Consider the following 6358-nt stretch of genomic DNA (forward strand, 5'->3'; position numbering starts at 1 on the left):
TCAGCTGTGATGACCCTGGCCTCGTGTTTTTCACGAAGCGCCTGTTCGGCGGCAGCCTTCTCGTTGGCATCAGCCACAGCCTTCTTCAGCGCCTCATATTCGGCACTCGCTCCTAGGGCGTACAACACAAATACTTTTCAATAGGCACAATTATTCATTCGTGCCCAATGCAAGACAATGTTTAAACATACCTTGCTTCTCCTCTAATTGATTCTTCACACGGCCAAGTTCTTCCTCAGCCCATTCCAGGCTTTGCTTTAGTTCGGACACTTCCGCATCATGAGCGGTCGTCTTCTCCGCAGATGCATGTTTTCAAACAAAAGAGGTATACATCATTAACAAAGGTTCCCACTACAAAAAGGGTTTGATCCCCTGCCTGGCTCTCTTTTGTCGGACAGTGTATCAGGGCCTACTACTCATATTATGATGATTCCTCAAAGGTTTCTTAGAAACCATACCTCAAAAGCCTTTATAAGGCCAAGGCAGGACTCATTCAACCCGCTTTCGGCAGACTGAATCTTTCCAACCACAGCACCCATGAGGGTCCGATGTTCATCGACGATAGACGCGTTCTTTAACACTATCGATAGATCGCCCGGCAGCTCTGCATAGACAGAGGTTACCAACGGAGTAGGCAAACCTCCCTCCATTGAGGATGGCCGCTCGCCCGATCATGGAGCCTTAGAGGCCTCCAGGACTTTATCCGGCTGTGGTCCGAACCCGAGATTGCCCCCATTGTCGACACATCGTGGGGCCGCCGCCCTCATGTGTCCGGCTCTAGCGACATGCCCCCCTGCTCTGGGTCTCTTTGAGACGACACCTCGGTGTCGCGCCTGGACTTCGGAAAAGCAGCCCCCGGAGGCGTCTCGCTCGCCACAGCATCCGAGCTCAACAAATCCTCCGATGAGGACTGTCCGGCAGGAGACCTCGCCGGGCTGTTCGAGATGTGGCGACAGTTAAAACTACTGTACCCAGACGACCCTGGATGCATAGGCGCATTTGGATTTCGGTTACTTACGATTTTTCCAGGGGCTGGGCCTTGGGATCCCACTCCGGGCTGTTATCGGCAGCCGGGGTGGATGCCTCTGGATGGGAACCTCTCCCCCTCTTGGGAGATTTGGCCTCCAGGGACGGGGAAGCCGCATGCTTCTTCCCGCCTTCAGAGCGAGGCTCGTCCCCCTCTTGTTCCTCCTCTTCGTCTTTGGAAGAAGGAGCGTCGCTAGAGCCTTCGGCTTTGGCGTCCGAAGCCTTGCGGCAACGGAGGCCACTCCGGGTCTTCTTGACCTTCTTGGAGGCCTCCTTCTTTGGCGCCTCGTAAGGCGCATGGACCAGCATCTTCGTTAGAAGAGGTCCGGCCGGTTCCTCCAGCAGCGGGGCCGGACAATGCATCCGCTCCACCTTCTTTATCCATCCCTGAGGTCACGATGAAACACGATTAAAATGTCTCCCTAATGACATGCCAGCTGAAGCATGGATGGACAGGGTGTGGCTGTAACTTACTGGGCTTGCAGAATGGGATAATTGATACCCCCGGTCCTCGGCGGAGTCCGGCCACGATTTGCCGGACTTGAAGAGCACCTTCCAGATATCCTTGTGGGAGGAATCATAGAGCTCCCGAAGGGTTTGGTGCTCGGTTGGGTCGAACTCCCACAAAGTGCAGGCTCGACGCTGGCAAGGGAGAACCAGGCGAACTAGCATCACCTGGACTACGTCGACGAGTTTGACGTCCTAGTCAACCATGCTCTAAACGCGCGTCTGGAGCAGTGACAGCTCATCGAACGAGGACCAGTTCGGGCCCTTCTTGGGCCAGGACGTGAGCCGCAGTGGGGCTCCGGATCTGAACTCAGGAGCTGCAGCCCACTTTTTGTCGTGTGGTTCGGTGATATAAAACCACTGCTGCTGCCACTCCTTGACGGAGTCGTTGAAAGTGCCCTTCAGCCAAACGATCTTGGGCATCTTGCTCACCATGGCGTCGCCGCACTCGGCGTGTTCTCTACTCACCACCTTGGGCTTCACATTGAAAATCATCAGCCACAGGCCGAAGTGAGGCGGAATCCGGAGAAAGGCCTCGCACACGACGATGAACATCGAGATATTGAGAAAAGAGTTGGGGGAAAGATCATGAAACTCAATCCCATAGTAATACATGACTCCACGAACAAATGGGTGGAGGGGAAACCCGAGCCTGCGGACAAAATGGGGAAGGAGCACGACTCTCTCGTAAGGCTACGGAGTAGGGACAACCTGTCCCGCCGGTGGGAGACGTTGGCCAATCTTCTTGGCCAGATACCCGGCTTCTTGGAGCTTCTGGATATCCTTCTCCCGGACGGTAGAGGCCATCCATCTGCCTCCTTCTCCGGATCCGGACAACTTTGGAAAACCTCTCTTCAATGGAAAAGAAGAGTTCTTGGTGATACGTCTCCGTCGTATCTATAATTTTTTATTGTTCCATGCCAATATTCTCCAACTTTTATATACTTTTGGCAACTTTTTATACTATTTTTTGGGACTAACATATTGTTCCAGTGCCTAGTGCCAGTTCCTATCTGTTGCATGTTTTTTGTTTCGCAGAAACCCAATATCAAACGGAGTCCAAACAGGATGAAAATGGACGGAGATTTTTTTTGGAATATTTATGATTTTGGGGAAGTGAAATCAACGCGAAACAGTGTCCGGGGTGGTCACGAGGTAGGGGGCGCGCCCTAGCCCGCCCCCCCCCAGGTGCGCCCCTGACCCTCGTGGTCCACCCATAAGGCGGTTGACCCTCTTATTTTGGCGCAAGAAAGCTAATTTTATGAGAAAGATCTGGGCGAAAGATTCACCCCAATCGGAGTTACGGATCTCCGAATATTTAAGAAACGGTGAAGCGGTAGAATCAGAGAACGCAGAAACAGAGAGAAACAGAGAGATAGATCCAATCTTGGAGGGGCTCTCGCCCCTCCCAAGCCATGGGAGCCAAGGACCAGAGGGGAAACCCTTCTCCCATCTAGGGAGGAGGTCAAGGAAGAAGAATAAGAAGGGGGCTCTCTCCCCCTTTGCTTCCGGTGGCGCCGGAACGCCGTCGGGGGCCATCATCATCACAACGATCTTCACCAACTTCACCGCCTTCATCACCAACTCTTCCTCCCTCTATGCAGCGGTGTAACCTCTCTCTTACCCGCTGTAATCTCTACTTAAACATGGTGCTCAACGCTATATATTTTTTCCCAATGATGTATGGCTATCTTATGATGTTTGAGTAGATCCATTTTGTCCTATGGGTTAATTGATGATCGTGATTGGTTTGAGTTGCATGTTTTATTATTGGTGATGTCCTATGGTGCTCTTTGTGTCGTGCAAGCATGAGGGATTCCCGCTGTAGGGTTTGCAATATGTTTATGATTTGCTTACGGTGGGTGGCGTGAGTGACAGAAGCACAGACCCGAGTAAGTAGGTTGTTTGTGTATGGGATAAAAGGGGACTTGATACTTTAATGCTATGGTTGGGTTTTACCTTAATGAATCTTTAGTAGTTGTGGATGCTTGCTAGAGTTCCAATCAAAGTGCATATGATCCAAGTAGAGAAAGTATGTTAGATTATGCCTCTCCCTCAAATAGAATTGCAATAGTGATTACCAGTCTAGTTATTGATTGCCTAGGGACAAATAACTTTCTCGTAACAAAAAGCTCTCTACTAATACTTACTTTATTGCTTCTTTATCTAAACAGCCCCTAGTTTACGTTTACGTGCTATTTATTGTCTTGCAAACCTATCCTTTCACACCTACAAAGTACTTCTAGTTTCATACTTGTACTAGGTAAAGCGAACGTCAAGCGTGCGTAGAGTCGTATCAGTGGCTGATAGGACTTGAGAGAGTATTTGTTCTACCTTTAGCTCCTCGTTGGGTTCGACACTCTTACTTATCGAAAGAGGCTACAACTATCCCCTATACTTGTGGGTTATCAAGACCTTTTTCTGGCGCCGTTGCCGGGGAGTCATAGCGTGGGGTGAATATTCTCGTGTGTGCTTGTTTGATTTATCACTAAGTAATTTTTATTTGCTGTTCTTAGTTGTTTTCTATCTTTACTTATGGGTAGGAAACGCAAAATACCAAAAAAATTAGTTGTACCTACTGCACCAATGGTTGAAGAACCAGTCAAAATCTATCACACTACAGAAGCTTTTTACTTGGATCATCTTCGATCCCTTTGTGCTCATGCTGAAACCCCAACTAGCTTAGTTGAGGGCAAATCCTTAGATGAGCATGCTTGTTATGTGAGACACCGTATATATGAAAAAGGGAAACTATTATGGGATCAAATTCAATGTTTGCAATGCTATGCTTGGAATTTATGTGAAATATATGATATTACTTGTTGTTCTGAAAACCCTAAGAAACACCTTCCCTACCAATGTGAGTTTGATAAAGGGATCGTATCTTCATATGCTAAGGGTGTTTATAATTACTATGATGTTCAACAAATTGAAGAATTTGTTGCTTTTAAGGGTGCTTTTGAAATTGCTTCTTTGATTGAAAAGTATGATGCTACTCTCTACAAATCTAAATTTTTTGCCATACTTGAATATTGTTATGATAATTACGCTTCTAATGCCTATGTTAAACTATATATTGAGAAATTCTCCGCTGTCCAAGAAGAGACTAATATTTTGCAGGAATCTATGGAAGAAGAAATTGATGAAACTGTGAGCTCATTGGATGAAAAATATGAGGAGGAGAGCGAAGAACAAAAGGAGGAAGAGCGGATTAATCACCCGTGCCCACCTTCTAATGAGAGTAACTCTTCAACTCATACATTGTTTAATTTCCCTTCGTGCTTACCGAAGGATGATTGCTATGATGATTGCTATGATCCCGTTGATTCTCTTATGTTAAACATGAAGATGAACTTGCTATAGTTCCTTATGTTAAACATGAAATTGTTGGTATTGCACCCACGCATGATAGTCCTATTATCTTTTTGAATTCACCCAACTACACTATATCGGAAAAATTTGTGCTTATTAAGGATTATATTGATGGGTTGCCTTTTACCGTTGCACATGATGATTTTGATGAATATAATATGCATGTGCTTGCTGCTCCTACTTGCAATTATTATGAGAGAGTAACTATACCTCCACCTCTCTATGTTTCCCATACGATAGAATTGCAAGAAATTGCTTATACTATCCATTGGCCTTTACTTGGTATGCATGAATTGTTCTTTTATGACATGCCGACGCATAGGAAGAGAGTTAGACTTCGTTGTTGCATGATATATGTTACTTTGTTCTCACTACTAAATTAGAAATCATTGTTAATTAAAATTGGCTTTGATATACCTTGGGATCCGGGTGGATTCATTACTTGAGCACTAAATGCCTAGCTTAATGGCTTTAAAGAAAGCGCTGCCAGGGAGACAACCTGGAAGTTTTAGAGAGTCATTTATTTCTGTTGAGTGCTTTTATATAGTTTAAAAACACAAAAATAAAGAGGGGAACCTAAAAACTTTTCAAAAAGGAAAGTGAAAGTGAGAAAGACAAGCATTGTTGAACTGGGAGAGCTCCTTGAACTTTGGTCATGCTCACGGAAACTTTGTGAATCTTGATTACAGAAACTTTTCATCAAAAATAATTATCCCCTTGTACAATTCCATTGTATTATAAAAATAATGTGCTAAAGTTTGCCTTTAGGATGTTTACAATGCTTGTTGGTTTGTACGGTGTAGGACAGAAACTTTGGCGGTAGTGCACGATTCTACATTTTTAACTGGAAAGTCAAAAGGTTCTGATTCCTTTTGCACTGTTGTGCTGTACAACTTGTTTATTTTTCCTAACTGTGGTAGAATTTTTGGGGTACCAGAAGTATGGTGGATGTTCAGATTGTTACAGACTGTTCTGTTTTTGACAGATTCTGTTTTTGATGCATAGTTTGCTTGTTTTGATGAATCTATCAATTTATATCAGTGGATTAAGCCATGGAAAAGTTATATTACAGTAGACACAATGCAAAAAAATATGAATTGGTTTGCTACAGTACTTAGAGTGGTAATTTGCTTTATTATACTAACGGATCTTACCAAGTTTTCTGTTGATGTTTTGTGTGGATGTAGTGTCTAATCGAGGATGTCTCGATATGAGGAAAAGGAAGAGAGGCAAGAGCTCAAGCTTGGGGATGCCCGAGGCACCCCAAGTAAATATTCAAGGAGACTCAAGCGTCTAAGCTTGGGGATGCTGGGAAGGCATCCCCACTTTCTTCAACAAGTATCGGTATGCTTTCGAATTCGTTTCGCTCATGCATTATGCATGTGCAAGTCTTGGACGCCCTTTGCATTTAGTTTTCACTTTTCTTTTATGCACCATGCTGGTATGAGATAGT

This window comes from Triticum aestivum, chromosome 7B, assembly GCF_018294505.1.
Source record: "Triticum aestivum cultivar Chinese Spring chromosome 7B, IWGSC CS RefSeq v2.1, whole genome shotgun sequence".
In the NCBI taxonomy this organism is placed as follows: Eukaryota; Viridiplantae; Streptophyta; class Magnoliopsida; order Poales; family Poaceae; genus Triticum; species Triticum aestivum.